This window comes from Ornithodoros turicata, chromosome 6, assembly GCF_037126465.1.
Source record: "Ornithodoros turicata isolate Travis chromosome 6, ASM3712646v1, whole genome shotgun sequence".
NCBI classification, from domain to species: domain Eukaryota; kingdom Metazoa; phylum Arthropoda; class Arachnida; order Ixodida; family Argasidae; genus Ornithodoros; species Ornithodoros turicata.
In genome coordinates, this window is record NC_088206.1 from 7,483,310 (window position 1) to 7,510,778 (window position 27,469).

The 27,469-nt window shown below is 44.2% G+C and overlaps 2 protein-coding genes across 4 annotated transcripts in view; one reads left to right on the top strand and one right to left on the bottom strand.

Moving 5' to 3' along the window:
* The window catches only part of LOC135398981 (uncharacterized), a 38,002-nt gene extending 27,035 nt beyond the window's left edge, over nucleotides 1-10,967 (bottom strand). The window contains exon 1 of the mRNA XM_064630589.1: nucleotides 10,862-10,967. The gene's annotated coding sequence lies outside the window, so the exon portion shown is untranslated. The remainder of the gene's footprint in view (nucleotides 1-10,861) is intronic.
* The window catches only part of LOC135398980 (lysosomal alpha-mannosidase-like), a 98,196-nt gene that overhangs the window by 26,737 nt on the left and 43,990 nt on the right, over nucleotides 1-27,469 (top strand). The window lies entirely within an intron of this gene.

Consider the following 27,469-nt stretch of genomic DNA (forward strand, 5'->3'; position numbering starts at 1 on the left):
GACAGTGGTATAGTTATAGTACATGTAAAGCAACCGAAGAGATCCACTGTGTAGTTGTCAAACAGTAACTAAGCTTTGCGCTGTACTATAAAAAAAAAAAAAATCAACAAGGAAGGTACCTGACTAGAGTTGGCTAATAAACCCAGTCAACGTAGACTTCCGGTTAACAAAGCGCCATCTGTCGCGAAACGCAGAGCGCATAAATCCCAAGTTGCATCATTTGCTCGACTCGCCTATTTTTTGAAACGCTATTTTTGAACCGTTCTGAAGAAAGCGCGGCCACTAATGCGGCAATTAGTGTTTTTTTGCGATTGTTCGAAAACTGCGAACAAAGCGAAATTTGAGCGGTAGGATAATAAATAATCGGTAGGAGGATATAGGATAATGCGCGTACGGGTCGAAAGTTCTTCCGTCGAAAGAGTCCGCACATTAGCCTAATAACCCCGCCCGAGGGGGATTCGCGAGAACGGAAACGCCATACCATTGCGCCTAGTCTGGATGCCTGCCAGGAACGCGTCCTGGAGTAGCCAGTCAGTCCTGAGCGGCTTGGGACTAACATCTCCGTTTTTTTTTCTTCTTTTATCAATCATTCAATCAACGTCCTTTCTTTGTTCCACTTCATGATCGCTTCCAAGTTGTGAGATGTCGACAGAATGAAAGCACATGGCTTACGATTCTTCAGGAACGCGAAAAAAGAGACATTTTTATCCGTCAGAGGGTGTGGGTTCGTCTCCCACTCTAGTTGCGGGTTCGAACCTGGTCGAGGACGCCAGCAACTTGGTGACAGGGTAGTACTTACTTCGATACGAGGACGCTGCGAGGGAAGTTAAATACGGCGTGTCGTGTGCCGAGATACGCAAAGTTAGTCAAGAGACCGACCACAATGAAGTCGCTCATATTCATAGTTGTCTCGCGACGTAAAGTCACGGATTATCATTATCATCAGTTATCGATCATCCCAGTGCTGGTGCCTTTTAACTGCTCTTTAATGGAATTACTTCTATTACTTGGAAATCCCGGTGGCCGTGGCGTTGACAAGACTTTGTGGAAAAGCGCGCGCGAGCCAGCTGTCTTGGATTGGATTGGATTGGATTGATAGGAATAATAATATAAGGATTGATTCCACGAATGCGAAGACGACTACACCACCACGTCTATATTTGACATATGTCGGCACAGTTCCCTTAGAAGTCGGCCCAGGACGCACATTCCCCCAGGGCGTGAGTCGTGACGTTGCCCACATACGTGAGGCCGACAACGGCAAGCCCTATCACCACCACCACCATCTATATTTGACTGCGACACGACCACTATGCGTTGGTGAGGTTAATGGTGAAGTGATAAGAAAGAAAGTAGAAGAGTGAAGAGAGGAAACACTGTGGTATCTCTACGCGTGTGGCTGCTAAGTTCCAACTGCCCTATCCAGATCTCTACCGTGCTATCGTTCCGTGTGCCTCGGGAGACAAAACAGCCTGTGGCCGCAGAGTGACAGAGGACTGCAGGAAAGAGAAAGAGAGAGATAGTGGAGTCGGGGACCCCGTATACGTCCTGGTCATACTTCAGGGGAACTGAGAATACAATACAATGCAAGAAATGATGAGATAGCCTTAGACTGCACAGCCGATCCCACCACCAGTAGGTCTTTAGCTTGACTATCCGGAGTTGACAGCTACGAGCGGGGTCCACTCGGTCACGGTTTAAAGGTCAGCAAAACGACGACAAAAAACCTTATTTATGATGATGTTGACCGGGATATTCCATCACGATAGGCGATATTCTATACTGCCACATTGCTAGAGAAAATGAATTTGGTGAAAGTATAATGACCAACCAAAAGGGATAACAGTTGTCTCGCGACGTAAAACCACGAATTATTAACTTTACAATGACGACTGAAGTCTATTTCGTCCAGAACAGTATTGCTTTTAAGGGCAGAACCTTGGTGGGCTACATTTGACCATGGACCGGGTAATATTTGTCGTAGAGAGAGTCTATCTTATATACAAAGACACTATAAGAGCAACGTTGAAAAGTTGTTTCTATACGTGCGATGAAGAAGGACGTGTTCCAGATATTCCGAGTCCCCACAGTGACGGATTCTTGGAGAGCCCAAAAGAGGCGTCGATCCGCATTCGATAAATTAGTAAATCCCTAACGGGAACTATTTCGTGGCATTTGGAGAGCGAGCAAATGACGTTAGCTCTATGTAGAAGACTTACAAATTTGCTGAATAAAGTCCGCGTTGCGATAATTCCTGTGCAGTGCGAGACAGCGAAAAGAAGAAGAGAAGAAGAAAAAGAAAACTAGCAATATAAGCAGTAATAAGAAATCTCTTCAAGGAGCACTGGTTTCACACGGGTGCTAATGTATCTGTCAACCCCTCAGGGAGCCCTACGTAGCGGACACTTTAGTAAGACTTTCTTTCATCGCGTCTCTCGATTTTAACGGCTGCTTTGCACTCGGCCCGTTTTGCGTAGTGACGCTGTCTGACGCGTTTCGCTTGACGTTGTCAATATAATGTCAAAAGTGGGCGCATGTTTTCATTAAAAGCGGCGCGAACGGACGCTGATTTGAGCGAAAAGTGATTTTAGTGAGTGGCACGTGCTTTCGTCGAACCGGCGATTATCGGCGTAATTAATTTTTGTTTTCCTTCGCCGCTGCGCAGATCGCACGATACAGCTTGCGCTTTCATGTCCCATTAAAAAAACAGGGACGGCGACGAAGCTTGACAGTTTAACGCGTGCGCTTGTTGAGCTCGGTCAAGAACAAAGCTTAGCATGTCGTGAAAGTTCATGAAGTTATTGAAACGTTGAAGAATGTTATTGAAAATTAGACACACCAAGTCCCAGATAAAAAAAAAAGAAAAGAGAAAGAAAAACTAAACAGTTTTCGGACGCTCGCGAGAACATTAAAGCTATTGTAGAGCTGCAAGCAGCCTGTTAATATTAGCAGTGGCATTTGAAAGCTTATTCCGAAAGAAACCCACACTGCAAATTGCGACTGAAATCACGACTGGAATTGCGGTGAAAACGCGCGGGGCGACGCCTGGTGGGAAACAATAGCCCATTAGTCGAGCAACAGTGTTACATGTCCCCGACCCTCTATCGGCTAAGTCATGGTCTAAGTAGCCGGCTTCTTGAACTTTGAAAAGTTTGTTCAAACGAGACAGCTCCTGACATATGTTCTCTGAAAGTACTGCATGCGACACACTTGTCTGAAATCGCACACTCGCAGTTTCTGATTTATGAAATCACCGGTTGATGCAATATCCTGTACCTTGAGTAATATAATGGTGTCGCATACTGCCCAAAAAATATTGGTACGTCACTTTGGATGGCCACAAATCAGACACGGGCTGCTGAACCACGAACCGACGATTTCAGACAAGTATGTCGCATGCAGTACAAGAACATTGGTACATTTTGGAAATGAGTGACACGACTGTCAGCAGAATCACCATGAGAGTCACCTACGGAAAAATACACCACGTCCGGCGAGCCAGCGTGGTGATGATAACGGTCCACAGATGTCGCTGTACGCTCCCATTGTCATTGGCATGTTTATGTTCGCCGCTCTACATGGCGGGAACTGCGGAGTTCGTGTTGGGGTCATAGACACAGGGTTGCCCGTAATATTAAATCTGAATTTTCTATAAAAACAACAACAACTACGAGGTGGATTTGAACGAAATTTGTGGCGTTTGTATACTGAGCGTATACGTTTGTATACTGGCTGTCAAGTGAGCCAGCAGTATGAAACTGTATGCCTGCTGCTTTAAAGTACCTTTAATAATTCCTTACACGCATCGTTTGGCAGCTTGGTATCCACCATGGCTGTTGGGTCGATGGATACATATAAGAAGAACATAAGGGAGATTCTTCCGTAAGGCAAACCTCTCTTATAAGCAATGAAATCTTGACAGAGAAATGTAAAAAAAGCGAGAAAGGTTTGCTGCGTAGTTAGCAGTAGGGTGAAATAAAATTACGGGCGACATGGATGATCTCCAGCTGAGGCCATTTCATTTACCACGCTTGAGTAAACAACAACTGCAAAGTAGAAGCAGCTCACCAACCGTATCAGAACAACAATATTTGTTCGAAATATCAGCGGCCCCTGACTAGATCTGCTTCAATCTCGATCTTCAGCCAGATCTTCTTTTCACCAGGAAGGCTAGTTCGTTCAGTGTAGAGATAACTTGATGCACCGAGAAAAATAATCGCGGAACTCGTCTATTGGACAGCGTGCAGCGCCGTGCATCGCGCTGTCCAACAGATGCGTCTGTGCTGTCTGGGGTTTTTCCTGGGTTTTCCTCAGACGCTTTCAGGCATATGTCGGCACAGTTCCCTTAGAAGTCGGCCCAGGACGCACATTCCCCCAGTGCGTCAGTCGTGACGTTGCCCACCTACGTGAGGCCGACAACGGCAAGCCCTTTCACCACCCACCACCACCACCACCAACAGATGCGTTCCAATTACTTATATTGACGCATGAAGTTATCTCTACACTGAACGAACTTCCTCCCAGGTAACTACTACTTTTTCGACGTATTTAGTCGTAAGGATGCCGTAGAATACGTATATGCGTGTCTATTGTGTCGTAACCTTGTACTACCTTCACTGTCTAACATGTTTGATTGTTTGATGTCTGTGTAGATGGAATTTCTGCATAATCTTTATCCTCGTCTTGATACTCGTGGTCAGTCTGTTTGTAGACTATACGTTGAGGTAGGATTGCTTTTGTGCGTTGCTTGCTCGTATAACTTGGTGCTTGTGGGAACGGATGCAAGATTTGCATTCACAAGAAGGCTGATGTGTGTCTCAGTTTCGATATATATGGCCAACACAAGTCCTTAATTTGTATAAAAACTAGCCGTAATCCTAGGAGTATACCACTCTAAGAAAAAGGAGTAATTTTTCTCCTTCCGGGGACTAAATGCATTGGCACAAAAAATAGTCCCTTTCGGGAGTAAATGCACGGGAGTAAATGAATGTCACAGAGTGGAGACTGCATTCCACGCTCTGTTATAAGAGTCCCAGGTACATAATTCGTGTCCATACATGAAAATACAAACCGTGAAACGTGATATATCGAGTGATATATAAATTTTGCGACATACATGGCGCACAATTTGCAAAGAAAGAAGCGCTAACTGTTTCTTACTCTGTGGGGGTGGAAAATTGCTAAGTTGGCTGAGTTATGCAGCCCTATGCCATCAATTTGACTAAGAGCACATATTTACGTAGGCTGTTGCATTCGGAAGACCATTTGCCAAGTTCAGTGACAATCTGCAGTCCCGGGGAGTAAATGTTGGGGTAAGGGGACTAAAATAGGGAGTAATTATTGCAGTCCAGGGGACTAGAAGCTGCAATTACTCCCCATTTTACTCCTTTTCTTCTTAGAGTGTACTAGGAACACTAGCCGTAATCCGAAGTGTTTCACTGCCCAATGTGCAGTGCGGAACTTAACGGAAGTGGCTCCGTATACTGTCGTGATTTTTTGGAAGCACGAAATCTTTTGCGAAGGTATTGTGACACAGATATATGGGACACAAAATAGAAATAAATAGTTACGTTACTATTATTCGAGAACAGAAAACACCAAGTAACAAACGTAACATAACCGCAGGACCGTTTGTTCTGAATGGCGAAAGGGTTAATTGAAACTGGAAGACCTCAGGTGTGCGTTGAGTTTACCTTCCTTCCTTGATGCGCTCCTGGTGCCCTTCTCTCACGAGAATTTAACAGTTTTTGAACATGTTAAAATGTTATTTTTAGATTTTTGAACGTCTCCCCAGAGCGACGAGCCTGACGTGCGGTGAGCGGCGCTACTTTGGCTACCGTATATGCGGGTTTTTTCGGGAGCTTCTTTTCTACCTTTTTTGACAACGAGCAGTGTGAAGTCACCAGTACAGAGAAACTTTCCGTCGCGATGTTACGGTATACGGGGTACGCGCGGTACCCTGGAGCCCTCCACCTTTCGTCAAAATTGACTGTTATCGATACCAGGTTGTCTGTTGTTGCGAAAGAAAATAGAAATGAGGCTCCTTTAAGCCTGCATGATAGCCGCCAAGCCCGAGATAATGCCGTGTGCCACGCCGGAATTGTCGCAACTTAATTGGAGTGACTCTAGTCACACTGGAGACATGTTTAAAAATTTGTTGCCGGCGTTAAAGAAGAAGAAGAAGAAGAAAAAAAAAGAAAACATCCGAGGTAATTTTTTGTAAAGGTCCTGGTCACTGGTCAAAGGTCACCTTTCTGAGGGCGTTACAGAATTACAGAAAAATTTCGAAAATTTCGCACGCAAGTTGCGAAGCACGCCACTGAAAGACGCAGGCGAAGTTTTGAACATACTTGCAAAGCGAAAATATTTCTAGAACAGTTTAATTCGATAGGATCATGTGTATCCAGCGCGCTATCAGCATGCACATTCTATGCGACTTGCGGCAGTGATCCGATACCCAGTACCCACTGGAGAGCTAGCTTATGGGCTATGGCCTGCCGGGTTATACCTTACGCCTTCATTAACGCATGATGACCACGGGGACGAATGGTCCTGGGGCCTTAATCAGCGGCACGTGACGGATTTCACGTGACTCCTGACGTCGTCGTTTTCGTTAACGTGACAGTGGCGTAATCTGCTGCTTGCCTAGCGATCTATCGAGCTCGTCTGTCTAACGGGTCATCAACCCACACGCCAAGTCGCTACGTAGGGTCAATGAGTGCGACTTCTGGTGTTAGGCAGACCATTTCCACACCTAATCAGCGAAGAAGTGCATGCAATACAGGCAGAATTCTTTTATTCTGGGAATTGGAGGATGTGTGCTTGGCTTTTCTCGTTTACCGTGGAATTTTAGACGTTACTGTCACCGCAGAGCAAAGTGCTGGAGCGCGAGCTAGCTGCTATTAGGATGCTAAAGCATAGTGCTGTCCACACACGAAAGGGTTAAGATCGACAATACATCGTAGAAATAGATATGAAGTTGTTGGTGAAGTTTGGTGCACATGGGCCTTGGGTGATATTACAAATGTGACACTGTACCAATAATATGCCACTGTCGTCACCATGCTTAAAATTTGGAAGGTGACTTCATCAACGAGCATTTTTGACAATTGTATAGCGTGACAATATGTTTCTGATGAAAGTCCATGTTGGAGTTACCGGGTAAACAATCGCATCCTATAGAGATGAGGTATTCCAAAAAAACATATACAAGGAAGCAATTCAATGGCGGTATGAACTACATGTTTCAACGTGTAGCTGTATGACACCTAAGGAGAGCCATCGTTATAAAGTAACCCATCTTCCACGCGCACAAACACACACACACGTATTTCCCACACCATCCCCTCTCGACATGCCGTCGACCGAAGACTTTAATTACACCAATAAGGCTACTGCTACATACACACACCTCAACTGCATGTATACCCCGAACACGAAACAACCGACACTCGAGATAATTCCCATCTGACCGACGCTTCAGTTCCACCGCTTAGACATTATGGAAGCTGGAGATGGCTCTTGTTTTTCCCGATAAGCCAGTGGCCTGAAATATCGGTTCAATTATGAGCGCTGCGCTCGGATGAGGCTTGCACGACTCTCCGATGGACCGGCGTGACACGGACGGCGAAATCGCGTTCGAAATAACTCGTGGGACGCAAATGGGTTCTAATTACACGGCACATAACCGTGAGGTGATATATTTGGCTGACAGGCATGAGTGACCTTGGGTGATGATACTGGACGTTTCTTTGTCTCTCCCGGGGCTCGATTTCTCTCATGCTTCGCTGTTACCTTGCGAGAAAAGTCAGGATAATCCAAATTTCGGTCCTTTTTTCTTTTAAAAATCAATCAATCAATCAATCGGTCTTCCATTTAACATTAAATCGATTCGGACAATGATGTCCTGTCTGCCTCAGTTTTAAACAGAGCATCCCGAATCTTACCACGGCCCTTGGCAGAAGAAGGACATTAAGAAAATAAAACAGACATGATTTCTCGGAGTTACAACAAAGACGCTATATTTATAGCAAAGCCGCCACTTTCTATTAAAAAAAAATCCGATATTTATCTGTGTGAAGCTACTAAAAATTATAGGAAGTATGTTCACGTCCGACTGACGTAAATATAAGTCGTATAACCAGCGGCGAAATTTGCAAGAAAGAGCATAGCAAAACACTTGTTAAAAGCGAAACGGAACATATGTAAACCTTACACTGGAACGATTTCAAACTGGAGTCTACGAAAACGAAGTTTACACATCAGCGTAGTTTTTAACTACAGTTGTCAACTATAGGACCTCCATCTGTATATGCACAGTATGTATTTTGTTTGATTAACAATAAACTCTATTTAATTGATTGATTGATTGAACATGAACCAACCACATCGTCATCTTACCGAACCGTTTTGGAGCTTACGTGTGGTATAGGTCACATATTCCGTTGCCGAGGTTCCCTATACCTATATTTTTTATGTGCTGTGTATTTTTTTAAGAATATTTCGCAAATATATTTCCATTATATTACTTACAAACCGTGAATACGAACAGGTAAAAACAAATAAAAATAGAGAAGTTGACGAAAACTCATTCGTAAGAAATTTAATAGTCCTTAAAAAAAGAACACGAAATAAAAATGAAAATTATGAAACGGAAACGGAGAGCGCGTCGAAAAAACAACAACAAATTTTCGTGCAGACACATAGTAACAATATTTATAATAATCATTACATAAACCGATAAGAAAGACCTAGAAGATGGCCCATCACACAGGTGATTCCCGCAGAGATGATCATGCACTGATGGTGACGATAAGGGACGAACTAGCGCCATCTACATGTGTCTTTCGTTATCGATTGCTTGATTGGTCCTAACACTCTTAGGTTGTGCGGCCCATTAATTAGAGTGAGCAGCCATAAGGAGCGCTTGTCACGTCGAGACTGGGAGGTACCCGGGTTCGAATCCCCGTGCTGGCTGTGCTGTCTGGGGTTTTTCCTGGGTTTACCTCAGACGCTTTCAGATATATGTCGGCACAGTTCCCTTAGAAGTCGGCCCAGGACGCACATTCCCCCAGAGCGACCAGTCGTGACGTTGCCCACCTTTGTGAGGTCGACCACGGCGAGACCTTTCACCACCACCACCACCAACGCTGTGTAGTGAGAAACTCGTATGTTTCGTGTACACCGTGTATGCATATCCGATATTGTGCATATGTGTGCAATACTGTGGAACTCCGTGCATTTTTACCAGTGAAAATGTGTCAGTGAAAAAACAGGAAAGTTGGACAAACTTTAAAGTTACATTAAAATGCCGGTAGTATTTGAGAATGTTTACTTCAGTCTGGTGCATCACAGAAGTTGGGTCAACGCGTATATAGTTGCTTTCCTCCTCACAAAAGAAAGCTCGAAGGACTTTGTTTAGCCATCTGCTGTATGTCTCTAACAGTAATCAATGCTATATACACGGGCTATGTAGTTTTTAATTAATGTTTACACATAGTTTACTATAATACTGTTTACTCCAATTAGACATATGCAAGATACTATAAAAATTGGTTTAAAAGAGGATAATAAAAGGAGAACCCAGCTAAGGTACAGTACAAGTACTTCCAAAAGAAAGGAATTACGGTTCAATAGTAGGTACTTCCAAAAGTATGTACGATACATTTCAGATAATTGAGTAAATTTATCATAAGAGAACTCATTTTTTTTTTATCACAGGCATTATTGACTCGTAAAAGTAGTTCATTTTACAATATCCGTCAGCCAGCCTTCCTCTATTTATTTGCAATACACTATATAATACGTACGGAAATGCTAATAAAAGTATTGAAAATACACTAGCCTGAGTAAGATACTCAAAATATACGTACAAGCGTGACTGTAATATATATGTGTAGCTTTCTTCAGTTACTGATACTATGACCCGTAAATTATACGTTCCCCATACCTTCATGTTCCACAATACTTCCTCGCATGTTCAATCACTAATATTAATATCTTAGAGATAAAACTGGAGGTTAATTGCGCATCCGCCTTCCTTTCCTTTGATAAGTGAAATGCTGCATTGCAGCACCGTTAATGTTTACAATAATGCCAGCTAAAATCACGTCATGTGGATATGATAGTTTTTTTTTCTCGCAGTTTAAACCACAATAAGTCATCACCGTGTTCCATAACCGGGCACCTCTGGACCTCATTGCGTTTCGTAATGCCTACACGACATATGTAACAAGAACGCATAATATATACAATACATTGGCTTGGTTAATTTTTTGGTTAATTTTGAAACAGTACTATACAGTCAGCAGGTACAAAATTGTGCATCAACGAGTTTGTGATTGCCGAATACTATGTAAGTGGTAATGTTCAAAGCAAGCAGCGAAGCGGATTTTGTGTCTTCTTTTTTTACGGCTAGCTCTGCACAGAAGCTACCCTGTCGAGCTACATGAAAATGGCCTGGAAATTGCGCTATCATTGAACATTTAATGTTCCAAAGTTGTGTGCCGAATCTTGCAACGGTCTCAGTTAATTCACGTTGAGTGCGCTTATTTTTCCTATACAGTGAACTGGAGTGGGTATGTTTGCATGTGGTCACTAAACCCTCGGTAAATTTTCATTCTGCGCTAACGGGGTTTCGAGCATACTCTAGATTTGAAATTTCAAGCATCCGCTCAAAGAACGGCTTCAGAAATCGGGTTACTTCTATCCTTGGTTGAATATTTCTATCCTCTGCTTTAGTGCTTTCGCACGACAGTTATACGGCATCATTGATCACTCCTTTGCGCGGACAGTATTTTACGATTTAACAGATTAATCGCAAAACACGGAGGACGAAAAAAAAATAAGAATAAGAACCTACCTTTACACTTCACCTCCTGGACCACAAAAAGTGACGGCCAGTCATCCACGGTCAATGAAACACACCACGTGCAACTCAACACACAGGTTGTATGCAGCACCACTTGTTTGCAAATATTGAGCCACGATACTGTCCTAGCCAGCCTGTAGACTCGCCGCTTCACATCGGTCCCATTTTTCTTTTCCCTTCTTCTTGCTGTATAACTTTTCTTTTTCTTTTTTAAGCTGACGACCAATCCAAATTCCTCTTAGTCGCGGGGAGGAGGGGTATGCCGGGAGCGCGCTGCAATTTCCTGCTCTATTATGCGTTCCCCCATCCTACCTTTAATTCGTCGTCTGCTTCTTTTTTCGCCGCACCGTGGCGCCACACAACTTATTTTTCTTCTCTCCCCGCTGGCTCACATTATTTTAGCGCGACAACCGCGGCAGCTGCTGTCTGACACAAGATGTCCATCGCAATCCAATCCAATCCCGTTTGTAAATATCGTCTGCGAGAAGTTTCGCCGTCTGCGTCACAGGTAAAAGCAAGAAAACAGCTGATGGGCGGCGCTGATGTCAGCGAGGCGGAGACGATCCCGCGTCTCATTGGGCGGACGGGCCGGTGGTGATTGGTGGGTGTCGCACGTGCGCGCGCGCGCGCGTGTGAGCCTCGCGGTGCGAGGAAAGGAGAGGGGGACGCACGTGCTTTGTTGTACGAATGACGCAAACTGAAGAAAAGCAGTTGATCAAAATGCCCGCATAGCTCGGGTGTGATGTGCGATACGGTTCTTTATGGTGGCTACTGTGGAGTTTGTGGGTGTCACCTTTCATTGGGTCTTGGGAGGTGAGACATCGACGAGCTGTTGAGATAAAGAAGATGAAAAGAGGACGAGCACACATTTTTTTTTACTTTGATCTGTGAGTGTATATATGTGTGGTGGAGGGACAGAGGAAGTGTCAGGGTTTTCTCTCTTTTTTAATGAAAATCGCTCTCCTGCATCTTAGACATTGCTCACAAGAGACGGTTCCAACCTGTTCACATCGATCCTGAAAGAACGATGAATACATTTAATACATTTTAATACATTTAATACATTTTCAGCTGCACAGCACAATATGCGACGTTATGTGACGTCATAGCCATAGGAAACATTCTGGGCAAGAGCAACCTGATCCGCGCATCCGTCTGTATGGAAATAGTCATACAAGGGTAAAGAACAACGTCCGAAGGAAAATATTCACTGAATAACTATACTGTTGGAAGCGAGATTCTGCTCTTAAGCCACTGCGTAGGAGATCCGGAGGATCATCTCCTATTTACACACTGTATTGTTGCCTTTGCTCACAGTTTCAAGCTGCAAAAAAAAAAAAAAAAAAAGCAAATAAAAATAAAAGATATCACAGAGAAACAGCTAGCTGACATATTGATAATTGGTTATTGCTTCGGGATTATTATGACTGAAACTTTATTGTGATTAAGTAGGAGATGCAAAGAATTATCTCCTATTTACAGACTGTATTGTTGCCTTTGCTCACAGTTTCAAGTTGAAAAAAAGAAAGAAAAAAAGAGACAGAGCTAGCTGACATATTGAGTATAGGTTATTGCTTGGCGTTTACTACTTTATTATGACTCCTAAAAATTAAGATACAATGGCCTTTGTACATATTTTGTACATAACTGTTCTGTTGTTTTTAATATGTCACTATTTGACTCTGTGAGAAGTCAGATGATCACATTAGCGACGGTGCTAGTTAACCAAAATGCACGCGAATACCAGATTGGCGTGTCCGTAACTTGATGGGGTCCATGAGCAGGGGTGGCGCAACGTCTTGAATTCAGGGGGACCCCAGATCCCAAACGGCGCCCCCTTCCATGCCCCACCGCGCCATCACCAATTCATGCCCGGGTCCCAAAAATCCGAGGCAGTCTGAATGACAAAAAGTGGCAAAGTGGCAGACAGAGAGTCGTGTAAAACATCCTGGAACCCGTGAACACTTTCAGGTCACGTCGTCATGAGTTCTACCGCATCAGTCGACAAAGCCTTGACTAAGCTGGCAATTTCGATCTGGATCGATTCAGGAAAAGAGTTTATGGCATTTTATTCGCATGCGGCGCCTCAGATAACACTTCGACGTCCCACCTCCATGGGAATTTTGCGCCCCCTTCACAAATTCAGGGGCTCTACAGTAACCCCCCCTTCCGCCGTCCCTGTTTATGAGCTACAAGAAGTGGTCACATGCCCTGTATTCTGCCGAACATGGCCAGAGGCATGCAGCAGTGCACGCCGAGCGAGGCAGAAGAAAATGGCTGAAAATCTGGTTTGATTTCTAAGTCTTCGTTAAATTTTTCGAGAGGGTACTTGCGTTCTCTTTGGTGGTCAAGAGGCCGCGGGCCACAAATTAGCTCATCGCTAGTCCCACATGTTGTCCGCGGGCCGCATGTTTGAGACCCCTGATCCCTACACGTTCATCGTATCGCCTGGACCTTCCATTTTTCGTCAATGGTAGGTAACAGTTACTATAAAAAGCAGCAAAGTTACTGGTACAGTCATTCTGCACATATATGTAGTAAGTAGTTAAAGTTAGTTAGCTTACTTTACTTAGTTTACTTTTGCAATAGGAAGAGACTATATAGCTAGAGAAAATGTAATAGGTTTTCGAAATTATAACGGAAGACATTCAATTCTAAGGAAAAGTAATCACATATACCTTTTTACACTTGAAAGGTATTACTTTCTGAGCAAGAGTAATTCTAGTCACTTTCTCTGTAACCAGTTACTCAGTAAGTAACTCCGTTACTCGTAACTGAGTTACATAGTAAGTAGTTAAAGTTAGTTAGCTTATTTTACTTAGTTTGCTTTTGCAATAGGAAGAGCCTATAGCTAGAGCAAATGTAATAGGTTTGCGAAATTATAGCGGAAGACATCCAATTGTAAGGAAAAGTAATCGGATACATAGTTACACTTGGAAGGAATTACTCTCTGAGGAAGAGTAATTCTAGTTACTTTCTCAGTTACCGGTTACTCAGTAAGTAACTCCGTTACTCGTAACTGAGTTACATGGTAAGTAGTTAAATTTAGTTAGCTTACTTTTCTTAGTTTGCTTTTGCAATAGGAAGAGACTAGCAAGAGAAAATGTAATAGTTTTTTTTATATTATAGCGGAAGACATCCAATTCTAAGGAAAAGTAACCACATACCTATTTACATTTGAAAGGTATTACTCTCTGAGGAAGAGTAATTCTAGTTACTTTCTCAATTACGGGTTACTCAGTAAGTAACTCAGTTACTCGTAAACTGAGTTACTCTCCAGGTCTGGCATACCCAATCTCGATGTTGACATTCCGTCAACAATGAGCGAACATTGCCACTGCCATCCGCCCGTGCCTCCACCGGCGTCCGTCTCCGGTCATCATCCGACGGCTTCGTGTGTGTCCGAAAGATCGCAGCGCAAGAAACTGACCGCCAAGTAACGTATGTTCCCTCCGAGGGAGGCGGCTCCGTTCGCGTCAAGATACGTGCTTTGGAAAACGTCAAGACTTCACAGCATGGCGCCCCCAAAAAGCGTTGCGAGAAACGAAACAGATAAAGAAAAGAAATGGCGGAACGCCGTGAAGAGGAAAAAGAAAAGACATCGGAGGAAGAAAGAGTAAACGGTGGTTGCGTGGATTTTAACACTGATAACTGGGCTGTCAACACATCTTGTGGATACAAGCATCATCGAGCGAAACCTCCTTCAGTGTGACCAGAAGGAGTTTCGGTTGCGAGGTGGAAGATGGCTTTTGCGGTGATGGTATTTTGTGTACGATGAAAGATGTTGCACGGAGATTTTCCAAGGACTGCGTCTGCGTGTGCATGCGAACTGTGGGTGATTTATCGAGGACTTTTTTTTGTTTGTCTTCTTTCACGAAGTAAAGTAGCGTCGACTGCTTGCCTTTTGTTATATTTTTGCGTCTTACTTAATGATGGACTTTGCGCTTGCAGTGTTTAAGTCAATCGTGGCACGTAGGAGTCGTTACAAGGAAGCGTGGTATATCTACATGCTATCGTATACTAGGTTACTTCCCGAAATTCCCCTATTTGTCTCGACATTCAAGCAACACTTGAAGCACGTTTCGGGAGTCACGCACTGCATTTGTTTCCATTGACTTGAGCACGAGCCCCCGTGCATGTCCTCTGTTTGTTTGTTCGTTCGTTCGTAAGGTCTGTTTGTACGTTTGTAATCGCTGATCGTGTGGCGAGTGTGTATTTACAAGTGTTGCCGGATAGATGACGTTAAAAGTTCCCTTTCTTAGCTCTCCTTCTTGTTCTTCCCCGAATTTTTCTCCTTTAAAGAAGAAATTGAGTGTTATCTTCAAGGTTTAGCAACCCTTGATCTCGGTTCAGAGTTAACAAGCGTTGGTGAAGCCGGTCGGCGATCTCGGGGCTTAAAAAAAGTGCTTCGAGATTTGAGCTTAAACTTTTGCTTGGTGCCTTTCTACCACAAAATACCATTTCACGTACGCTTCATCGACTAAACATTGACTAAAGGAAATGCGTTCAGAATTGACATTTGCCTACGAAGACGCACATGGAGTATATATAAACGGGTTTGGGTCCTGGTAATCATTCCAAGCACTGAGCAAGGGGATGCTGCGTATATGTGCTTAAAGGTACTGTAAAGCAGCAGAGGCCGAATTTCATTTAGCGTGGCTATTCGATAGTCCAAGCCATCAGTACAAAAACGGCGCAAATTTCATTCCAGTCGGTGGTGCAGTTAATTAGAAAATTGAATTTAATTATTACGGGCAACACTGTATTAGTATTCGGAAGGAATCCGTACTCTCAGCCGCGTACGGCGGCAACCACTTTGCATGAGCATAACACTGGGCCCGACAGCCGAACAGCGCTACGTTTCTTTTTGATTTTATTTCACAAAAAATACACTAAATATGGGTCTCTGCACTTCCATGGAAATATGATACGAAATAATATAGCCACCAAAAGAACAAAACGCGACAAAATAGTGCTGCATACATAATACATATTCGACAGTGTTGCCCGCTGCACAAAGGGTTGTTTGACACCAGGCGTCGCGCCGCTGCACTACGCCGGATTTTTCATGATAAATAAAAAATATTTAGAGAGCGTTGTCGGTCGTACGGTTCCGCATATGGGATTTACAAACAACAAAGTCCCAAGCCACGTCGAAAGCATATCCTGCTTGTCTACTGCTTTACAGTACCTTTAACTTTCCCGTAATAGGGATGGGGGATGCACGAAGGCATAAGGCGTAACTGCCATTTCGTCAACTACCATTTAGACCAACTGTCGTTCTTTAATCGCAGCATGAAACTGGGCTTTTTTGAGGTTTCAGTGTTCGTGCCCATCCTTCTATATTCCATTGCCTCAGCTACTATAGTACTACGTTGATAAGGCATACTTTTTGATGAAAGATGAAAGTCACTGAAAAGGTTAGCCAGCTGTAGGGATACTTTTTGACTACTCTGTCGCTTGAAAGGATTAAGTACTCTTTCCCTGCACTGTAACGGTAAACGTTATCCCTGAAATAGATGCATGCAGCGTAGTACTACAACGAGAGCAGGTTCTTGTTTTCGTCATGGTGGAATCATGAGCTACTCTTCCGCTCAACATAGCGCTCGTCGACAGGCGTTGCAGTCGCATGGCAGAGTGGATGTTGCATCTGATTGTTGGTTCCAAGGTCATGCGGGCCTAAGACTGAGAAGTGGATGGGATCCAATCCTATATCACCGTTTGTGGTGCCTGTACCTTTTCGTGGTTTTTCAGCGAGACATCTCAAATGGATGCCGGCACAAACGTCTCAAGTAGATGTCGGGACTTTGCCGCATCACGGCCTTAGTTGCTGATGCGTCAATAAAACACGAATCATCATCATTATCATCGGCACAGTTCTCTCTGAAGTCAGCCCAGGGCGCATACTAACCCCTTGTCTCCATCCTCCTACCCTCTCTCCACCTGCCCACAGCTCCAGCTACTTCGCGGTGCTAGCTGTCTTCCTCTCTTCCACTTGTACGCTAAACTTGAGCGTTTCCCAAACTTCTCGGTGTGTCTGACCCCTAAAACCACTGAGATTCGATTCGAGGACCTCCCGTTAAGTACGATTCATGTTGACATAAGTAAGGGACGTGAAGACAGAAAAAAAAAAAAATAAAAAAAGGCACCGCCATGCAGGAAATAAGAAGGTAGTATATTTCCGCCTTCTTTAGTATCATAATATTGTCATATCTCAATATCGTCTCCCTCAGAGATGATGTCGCGACCCCAACGAACACTCTTTGGGGTCCCGGAGATTGTAGTTCAGTATTTGCCGGGTTTAGCGGAGGAAAGAATGAGATATTTTAAGTCCACTCAGCGCAATACATGTCGCAAAGTAGTGCAAGATACGAATAAGTTTGCATCTTTCTTTGCATGACCATACTATGTATAGACGTCGTCTCCTGATTTTGGATCCTACTCCCACACTTTGGGAACCACTGCACTAAAGGATTACTTGGTTATCAGTATGAACATCACTGGCCAGGAGTGTCCGTTAGTGCTCGCAGTGCTCGTCTGACCTGGTGTCCTCCGTAAAGAACAGTTAAGTAACACAAATGGCAGTTTACTAATTCACATTGAGTTCGCCGTTTGACAGGGTATCCCTGTCACGCGGGCTAATTTAGTGTCATTTTCGTGAAGTGCACTCCTACCAGGCGAATGTCACTTTCACTACGTGCTTGCTACACAGCTTAAAGTGCCACTACGGATTAAATCTCGTCTCTTAAGAACCCTACCAATGTTATGTTACTGAAATCTTCTTGTCTCATTTGACATTCCTGGAAAATATCTACGTGACACGAAAACTAGAGAAATTAATTTTTATCTTCGAGAACTGTGACGTCATGTTAGGCTCCGTCGGACGCCCGGCTCTCATCTGGCAATGTTATTGCCCTTCGCGTCTTCCTGGGGGGGCTCATTTTTTGCACTCCGTTAGCGGAGCCCCACGTGACATATCCTCCGACCGCTCCGACCTTCGAGAAAACACAAGGGGGAGAAGACATTTCTCCCATTTCCCCCTCTTTCGATCAGCGTCACATGAAGCAATGATGGCAGTTACGGTAGATAAGAATAAATGGCGGCAAAATTTTTAGGCGTGCTCCACAGTGCCTTCCTCAGAATGTTTTTCTTTGATTTAGAAACACTTCCTGCAGATTGGCCTCAAACATGTTGCCGCAACAAAAATGGCCGCCACCGGATCGCCGAGGTCGCGCAGTTCTGACAGGCTGTTAACGAGAGTGTAATGACATGTTTTTTGTTGTTGTTTTTTTGGCACAATGTCGCACTGTACTAAAATAAAAGAAACACGCTGTTGAAAATACTCGTTTAAAAATATTGTTGTGTCAGGGCCTCTCGCTTCTTCTCAATATTTTTACCTGTACCACAAAGATTGCCATCGAGGCTACACACATTCGGTCAGCCGAAGAGAAGTGACGTGAGTTTGGAACTCACTAAATCGTTAGTGCGCTTTCTCCCGAGTGTCACTAAATGATGTCGTGTGGCAGCGCACGAATGGCACTAAGTGCAAAGTGTCACTCGTTGAAAGTGACACTAAATTAGTCCGTCTGACAGGGGTATAACAAGGATCGCAAGAGGTACTTAAGCACGATGTACTCCCTCTTCAGCGCAGATAGTCCTGCTACCAGAAATCCTACTTGATACCGCAGTTTCTTTTTTTCAACCTCAAGACTGAAAGCAAGCATGCAGTTCCGGAACGACAGACTCAGGAATGTCCGCTGACTCAGCTATCGGAACGAAAACCCTGGTATCCTTCACGGGGCTCTCAACTAAGCCTGCCGATAAGCTGGCCGGACACCGGCTCGACTTGGACCTGCTCACTCAGCGGCACAACGGGATGCGAGGAAGCTCCCGACACGTCTTATCGGCTATATAGCGTGAATAGGGATTACAGAAGCGCGCACCCTATTGGGCGTAATTTATGTGTTCATTGCCCGATAAGTGAGGAATAACGGGTTTTCGGGACAGAAGGCGAACGGTAGGAGCGATTATGTACCCGTTAGCGCCGTTCGCTTTATGGCTTTTGGGAGCGAGTGCGAGATTAGCGACGCCGTAAATTCACTCGGACATCTTGTATATGTTACCGGGCTTGCCTTGGTGTAGTTCGGTATTTGCCGGATTTAGCGGAGGAAAGAATGAGATATAGTTAAGTTCATTCAGCGCAATACATGTCGCAAGGTACTGCAAGATACGGAATAAGTCTGCGTCATTCTGTTTTACTTGGTGAAAAAGTTTAGAGGCCATGACTATACGTATGTGACTACATACGTGGTGACTCGTATGTATAGACATCATCTTGTGCCTTCCCGATTTTGGACCCTACTCCTCACCTAAAAGTCAGTCATGAGCCTGATCAGGGACCGCTTGCAGGAACGTTGAGGAAACACCTCGGTGCAGTACTCAGTATAGATCTGACAGTTCTCTGCGCGTGAGCAGCTCTGAGGTCTGTAGTCGGAAGTGCTACACTAGTAGTACTTCTTGCAGTTTTTTGCACTGGGCCTCCCACATTGTACTTGCTACAATGTGAAATAAAGTTTCTATCCAATTCAATTCAATAGTTACTGAGGGCACCACTGAGGAATTTTCCAAACATTCGTGCATGGTCTCATGATCTCAAGGCTCAAACTATTGTTATTGGAGCATATACTGTTCAGTTTGTAGATGAAGTGAAGTCTCTATAGGTGTGTGGTTCACAAACACACTCTCGTTGGATAAACACATCAGCTACATCACTACCAAAATATCGGGAGCAGTTGGGCTTCTAGGTCGTCGCAGGACAGGAGCATCCTACCCTGTAAAGCAAAGCCCATGGCCTACAACACTCTCATATAACCTCACCTTGCATACTGTCATCTGGTCTGGGGCAGCAATAACAAACTTAGATAAACTGCTCCTCTTCCAGAAAAAAGTGGTTTGTCACATAGCAAACGTTCCATTTTTACACACCCACAACCTGTTTAATAAATTCACTGATGTAATTAAAATAACAATACATGAATAACGATGGGGTGAGGTGATTCACCGCAACAATTGCGGTAAACTAATCCTAAGTCGTGCCCATTGCGCCGAAACGAGCGTTACACAATCCCAAGGACCAACTATGGGATCACAGCCAACGATCACAAAAACTACTAACGAGCCTCATTAACTCACATCTGCAAAACATGATCATCACGGAATCACTCTCACCACGTTTAGTCAAGTTAATGTATATCGATTAAAACCAGTCATGTATATTTTTGTAACATTATCAACGACAAATGTTTTGTAAACTTTTTATGTATACCGAATCATCACAATATTTTTCGTTAACTTGCTGTTGATTGTCAAGTGAAGTGGAAAGGGGGGGAAGGTCATCCTCGTCGAGCTACTTGTAATAAAAGCGCTAAAAAACAGTGAAATGGACGGACAGAGAGAAAGTTTTACTCGACAAAGGGTTGCACAAGCTTTAAAAACAGTCATGCCACTCCGGTTTTTTTCTAGGTAAAATCACATATATAGTGAATCATGAGATAAAATCAGGCTTTTATTATGGGTTCAAACCAACAGGCCCGAAAAATTGCTCTACTAAGCTATTTGCTTGGAGCTTTTTGCCTGTTCCAGTCCCACCAAGTGATTGGTGAAATAAAGGTTGTTATTAAAGTCCTTCCAGTAGAAGTGTGGTAGGGTACATGCTACGTGTGAGTCCCCACCACAGTGCATACGATGTTCGATTTAACTGTCAGTACGTTCAACACGCATGTATTAGAGTCGTACTACATGGCTGTATATGAAGTTCGTTTAAGGAAACTGATACTGAAATTGATGAGCAGTGACACTAAAAAGAATGGACGTTGTCATATCTTCCTATCGCATGCAGACGTTCAGTATTATAGGGCTCCAAATGATGCCACGTGTTTTCTCCTATTCAGATTGGAAAGCGAAATATTTTACAAAAGTGGAAGGTCAGCATAGCGGCCGGTCTGTCTTCCGTTACGCGTATCCCAGTGCGCATTCCTCCGCTCCCACACTGACCGCAAACGCCTGCTACCGTAAAAACGAAACCGAAAACAAACACAAAATGCGAAAAAAAAGTCGTCTGCTATCATACCAACTGGCGCACAGCCACGGCGATTCATTTTCAGGCTCAGCGGGTGGTCGCCAACGTTTCGAATCTCTCATTTCTCACCCCCCACCCCACCTACTTCATTTATTTGTGTTATCCGGCCACTTTTAAATGGTCGGCTAATTAATTTACAGACGAGCGGCAAGCACGTCGAACGGCGCACGCTGCAAAGCTGTGTCTGCTTCTGGACGAATGTGAATCGCAGCACGTTACGCTGTAGTGAAGAACGCGCATAAGTTTTTGTACAGACGCGGCCACACCCAGTCAGATCTTCGTACCGGGTGTTGATTTTAACGACGCGACTAGGCCTAATCGAGCCGCGCCGCGCCGCTTCTTGTTTTACGTGGCAGAAAGCCAAGTCGAGCCATTTTTCAAGCCACCAAAGAGAGTGTACATTTCACGCCTAACCTGTTAAGTTTTCTTTTCCAGGAAGTGATTTAGACGCTTTCGTATTTTTCCGATCCCTTTTTTTTTATTATGTTCAGTAGGTTGAGTGTCTTTTTAAAATGGTTTTCGGAGTTGTCTTTGTGGGTGGCCTTGAACGCACGATTTATATGTGAAGTCGGAAAGCGTGAATTATAAAGCGGAAACTTGAAAGGCTGATTGGGTGTGTTGAGGACTGCGGTGATAAGAAAATGCATTTGCATGATATTGAAATTAAACATTCTCCCTGCGCTGGTCAATCGTGATTGGCAGGAAGGTAACAAATTGCCGGCCCGAGTGCGGAACATAAATTCACGGAGCGCAATAGCGTGGGATGGAGCTTTGATTAGGCCCGGAAGCACGCTTGCATTCCTCTTTCTCGCTATAGCAGAGCGCAGTGTCTTGTAAGTCAACGTACAGTTGTCTATACAGGAAAAGTTTAAGAAGATGCTTTGAGGACGTAGCTGATATGCTCGACTTTTGCGAAATACTTGCAAGGTCCAGTCCATACATTGCCATCATGCTGTCTACACGTACACCGTATCTGCACTGTTACGCATGCTTCGCAAGGCTATCGAGGACGAGAAACCAAAGCGAGACCAAGCATTGTTGCTCACTCTGACAGCTTGCCTGGAAATTAAGAGCTAGTTGTGTTCCATACCTGGGTCGTAATGTCATTACTGTTATCACGGTCCCTTGGACGGTGCTGTTATGAAATTACAGTAATGAATTACTTTTTCTGGTAATTTGTAATGTAATGCATTACTTTTGACATTTTGTAATTTAATTACATTTGGGCAGTAATTTTAATGACATTACTCATTACTTTTTACAGAAGAATCGAGTGTTCAGTTTAACGGTTTGTGGCATTGGATAGTCATTGTTTGCGGGCCCCATCCTCCGGACAGTCTTCCTGTTGCCGTCATACATTGTGTTATATTCGTCTCTACATTGTGGAACGATACGTCATACGTGGCACCCTGACAGGTAGAAGAGACAAATAGAAGAGTGTGATTATATTCGCGGTAATGACTTAGTAATGTCATTACTTTTTTCGTAGTAATTGTAATGTAATTTCATTACATTTCAGTCGCAGTAATGAGTAATGTGATTTAATTAAATTCTAACTGGAGTAATGATTAATGCAATTTAATTACATTTTAGAAGTAATTTACCCAGGTATGTTGTGCTCTTGGGGCCCTTCCATGACGGTGTCTCCAATTTGCGGTGAGTCGTAACGCATCACTGTTGTAGATTTCGTCTTTAAAAGAGACATATAATGAACGTTGACATCACGATTTCTATGGCAAACCGAATGCCTTCCAAATAACTACAGAAGTATTTTGACATAAGAAACTACTTGGCCGCAAGAGACTGCAATTCAGAACGGCGGGACGGATCATAGAGTCACATTATTTATCGTACACTAGATGATAGTACGTCATGCAAAACTATCGTGAGCGTCGCTGTAGCAACATTACCTGAATCACTGAAGACGCTGCCACAGACTTAATCCAGATCTAATCTCACACGTTGGCGCACACGGGGAACCACGTTGACGCAATGGAATCGTCATCGTCAACTGGAACGTTACACGAGAAGCAATTTGTCTCATTCTTGTCTTTCGTTGCTATTTTTGTTATTGCTACGAGAATGGTTGTTTCCGCCTAAAAAGAAACCCATTTCATTCAGCAAATCCACCCTTGGGAGTATGCTCCGTGGTGTACGACGCTCTCGGGTCTTTGGCATGTCGCATGTACGCCCAAGTGTGGCGTGCGTGCGGAAGTGTCTCGCAAACAAGACCGAAGTCGTTTTCAAGGTGACTAAGATGAGATGTCAGGCTGCGGGAGTTCATTGAGGATATACACTCAAGTTGAGATTGCGTGCGCTTATTTAAAAAAAATAGAAAACGCCGTTGGTGTAAATGCAGAAATTATTTCGAATACGTACACCACTCATAAGCATTGTAATAGGTCAGCCGCAAATAACCCATAAAAAAATTAGCTGTGTCTTCGGCCATTGTGCTAAACGCGTTTAAATACGTTTTTCTCTATAGGACTATCGTTAGAGTTTTTTTTCTTTTTTGCGGAACTCTTTTTGAAGTGCCTTTTTTAATATAGAATGTTTCGTGAAACCGTATAATTTTCTCTCCTTCTGGCATTGTTACCATGGTGATTACACAATTTTAGCGTTCCGCCAACAGAATCTGTCGATCACGTGGTGGCGACACGTGACAGGTCACGTGACCATATGAAGCCGCGGACGGACCTACACGGTGGTCGGCCATATAAGGATATCCCTTTCAAAAGACAAATTAACTTATAACCTGAGACGAATCGTGGTTCACCGCTTTACTTCTGTGCCCAAACGAGGCGTTAACGTTGAAACGAAATTAATTCAGTAATTAATTGATTAATGAAGCCTATACACCGTCCTGGATCGCCTTCAGTCTAGCTTTGCCGTGCATTGGACGTGTGCACATACAGTATATTCTCCCGACAGTTCCCGCCGTATAGCTCTTTGTCAACGATTGTTTACTGGGAAAGCTGATAGTAGTAAACAACGTGACGTAAGCGTACACCGCCACGGTGCCGTTTTCGCGTCGAATGCATTGGACGTATGGAGAGTGGCGTCCCTTGTAAGAATCCTGAACAAGCGTGACCGATGGGCCGAACACCCAGGAGGCAGCCTGACAGAGTGATTGAAATTTTTGACCAGGTAATTGACATTGCCAAGCGCCCCCCTTTTGTGCTCACCCGACGGCTTGCCTTCAAACAAACCCTCGCGCTACCCCATCAAGAAGAAAAAGAAGAAAAAGGGTGCTCTTTAAAGCGAAGTGCCTGACCGTGAGCGTCGCGTAATGTCACACGCACGTTCCGGTTACTATCACGGCCCATTTTATGCGCCTGCCTCGCGAATAATATGCGCGCAGCAGAATTTTGGAATTAAAAGAGGGTGGACGTGGTAGTAGTAGCTTTAATTCTAAATGTAGGAGAGTGAAGTTTCAGTGGACAAAAGACGGAGCACGTGCAAGAGCAAGTGCAAACGGAGAGTTCGGTCCATTTACGACCCATTGGCGATTCTTAGATACGATGTCAGTTATATGGTTGTTTTTACCTATTTTATTTCAAATGCACAAAGATGGTACCGTTTTTTTTTCTGGTGTGTAACTCGCACCCGTTAAAATTAGCCGAAATTGAAAAAAAAGTTCGGCGCATAACGCGCACCGGTAGATAACGCGCATTGCCTCTTCGTGACACTTTTTTTAAATTTATAAACTCGCGCGTTATACACCGCAAAATACGGTATTTATTATTTTTTAACTTTCGTGTTAGGGCCACTAAGCAACCGTGGCTGTGAGCGGTGTCCAGACGCGGACAGATGGAGAGAGGACAGCAGGAAGGAGAGGGGTTAGTGTGCGTCCTGGGCTGACTTCAGGGGGAACTGTACAGCCATTCCTCTGGAAACTCCGCCGGAAAATCCAGGGAAAACCCCAGACAGCACACAGGGATTCGAACCCATATGTCACCTCCCAGTCTCGGCGTGGAAGGCGATCATCTTAACCCCTATGCCACGCGAGCTGGTAAATGCATTAATTAATTATAATTAGCTACAATTAAATCTTTCGTCTGCGCTTCCTACATAATTCGTCATTGCAAGCTAAAGCTTACAAAGGGAAATAACTATAGGTCGATGCAGGGAAAAGGTACAAGTGGCGATTGCATTGAGAAAAAGTATACTGCGCGATGTGTCTGACAAATATCGCTACGATGCGCAGAATATCAAGTTGTGTGCTATGGTTATGCGCAGTAAATTTGGAACGAGACAAATAGACCTCTTCCTGTTTGCAAACAAATGACGTCATAGTGTCCGACAGCGCCACCAACTTGGTAGAGTTGAACTACGCTCGAAGCTAGGGACGAACAAGGTCGCGCCCGAAAGCCACGGTCTTGAGGGAATTAAGATGGTCCCTGAAAGGGATGCGACATTCGATACTACTTTTCTTTCAACAGGAGGCAGCGAACAAGTGCCCATTCGTGGAACCCAGCCTTCCCATTCCGATTAGTTTCGGTTTCAGTCTGCCAATGACATGATGCCGTTTCTCTGGGAGAGGTCTAATTACGTCGTCGATGTTTGCTGTAGGTGCACATTTATCAACAGTGCGAAATACGGTAGTTTTAATAGAAGGAGTTGATCGCGATTATTGGAGTTTTTATGGCGCGTGAAAAAGAAACTGAGGTCGATAAATACTAGAAATAAATATTTTATTTTTAAATATCACCAAGTGGCAAGTAACAAAAATATATCGCACGTCAAGTACGGAGTACACGCGGTGCTATAAAATCTCTACCGATGTTAGCCATCGAACGTGCGCTACACGGAATAATACGGATCCCGAATATCACTCAAGCCCGTAATGGCGCACTGTCGCGTATTATCACGTCGGTTAACATCACGCGCGTGGGATTGTAAGCGGCGCGTTTTCAGCCTACATACAAGAATCAGCACTGTTTGCTTTGGGCAGCGATTTTCGTGTCAGCGCTTCAAGCTCCTATACGATCAAGCGCGCTGTTGAAGGTACGCATCAAGAGCGTAGCAAACAATAAATGTATGCGAACCACTTTGTGCGTCAAAACACGTGCCTGTACAAAAGGTTAATATTATAGGTGCTTAGAACGCTAACGGCGATCAAGTGTCACCCCATAGACGCGGTTAAAGGAAAAATTCCGCTCTGTGAACTCGAGGTGACGTTTCCCGGGAGGCCTTTTAGTTAATAAATGTTCACACCTTTCATTTTTTTTGTTCTTCTCAAGTGCCAAGAGAGTCGAAGCAAGAAAAACGAGAAAAGAAAAAAAGCAGCGCGAGAGAAAAGCAGAATAACTGGAGCAGCAAGTGTTTTTTGTTTCTCTCTCTCTCTCTTGTTTTACAGAGTTTCTGGGGTTATTGAGCAGTTGTACACACAGGCGTCACAGTGTAAACACATGCATTATTATCCATGGCAAGTGGCTGTTGCTATTACTGATAGAATAACTATGGTGGGCTAGAAATACGGGTGTGCCAATCGGCCTATCCAATGCATGGGGAAGGGGGGGTCCCTCAAATGAAGGATAGATCGAGTCGTCGCTCGCAGCGAACCATGCGGATTCGCCACGAACTACAAAGGAAAACTAAGTCTCCGCCTGTGTCTCCGTGTAAGCAATAAAACATTTTTGATGTCGAAGCTTTCTTCAGCGGCAACTGTTCCTTCTGCTTGCATTTATGGTTGTCAATTAGGGGACAGTACGGCGAAGTTGTCACGTGACAACGGCAGATGGGTGTGCCTAATGGCACACATCTGAACATCTCGATGTGATAACACATGCATTGCTGTGGATGTTCGTTCGTCACCTTATCAGTAAAGCGCGTGGGCGTGTACATGCTTGATAGAATAGATTGCTGTATAGAGTTTGTTGCTTCGTCGGGCTGCCTCAGTTCAAAGGCAAACAAATAAAAAAGCAGTGAAGGCCAGCCGCGGTGATACCTGCAACAAAACAGCTGATAACGAGTGACCCGTGTCCTTGTTTGTCCGTATCGCATCCCAAGCACTGACATTCGCACACCAGCGCTCTTGGGCAAACTGTAGTGGAACATCACGTGACTTAGGAAAATCAGCCAGAGCGCGGCCATATCGCGGACTTCAGAGTACCTGAAAGACTTGCCGATTGGCACACCCGTATTTCTAGTCCACCATAGAACAACGTTGTGTTTGGTTCGTTTTGTGGCCAAACGTGGCCTTTGTGACATCTGTGACTCAAAATGCTCCGCGAACGTCATTTGAATCAGGTGTGCTGTTCACAGTTCGAATGCGCTGGGAACGCCCAGTTCCCGCCAGGGACTGAAACCGGAACGAAACCGAAAATCGCTCGGAACCAATTTTTTCTTTAAGAACCGGAATCGCAACGTAACCGCAATTCAGCATCGGCAATTAACCGAAACCGTAACCTGGACCGAAAAATGAGATTTCCGTTACCGGTTCATATGAATCGGCTCAA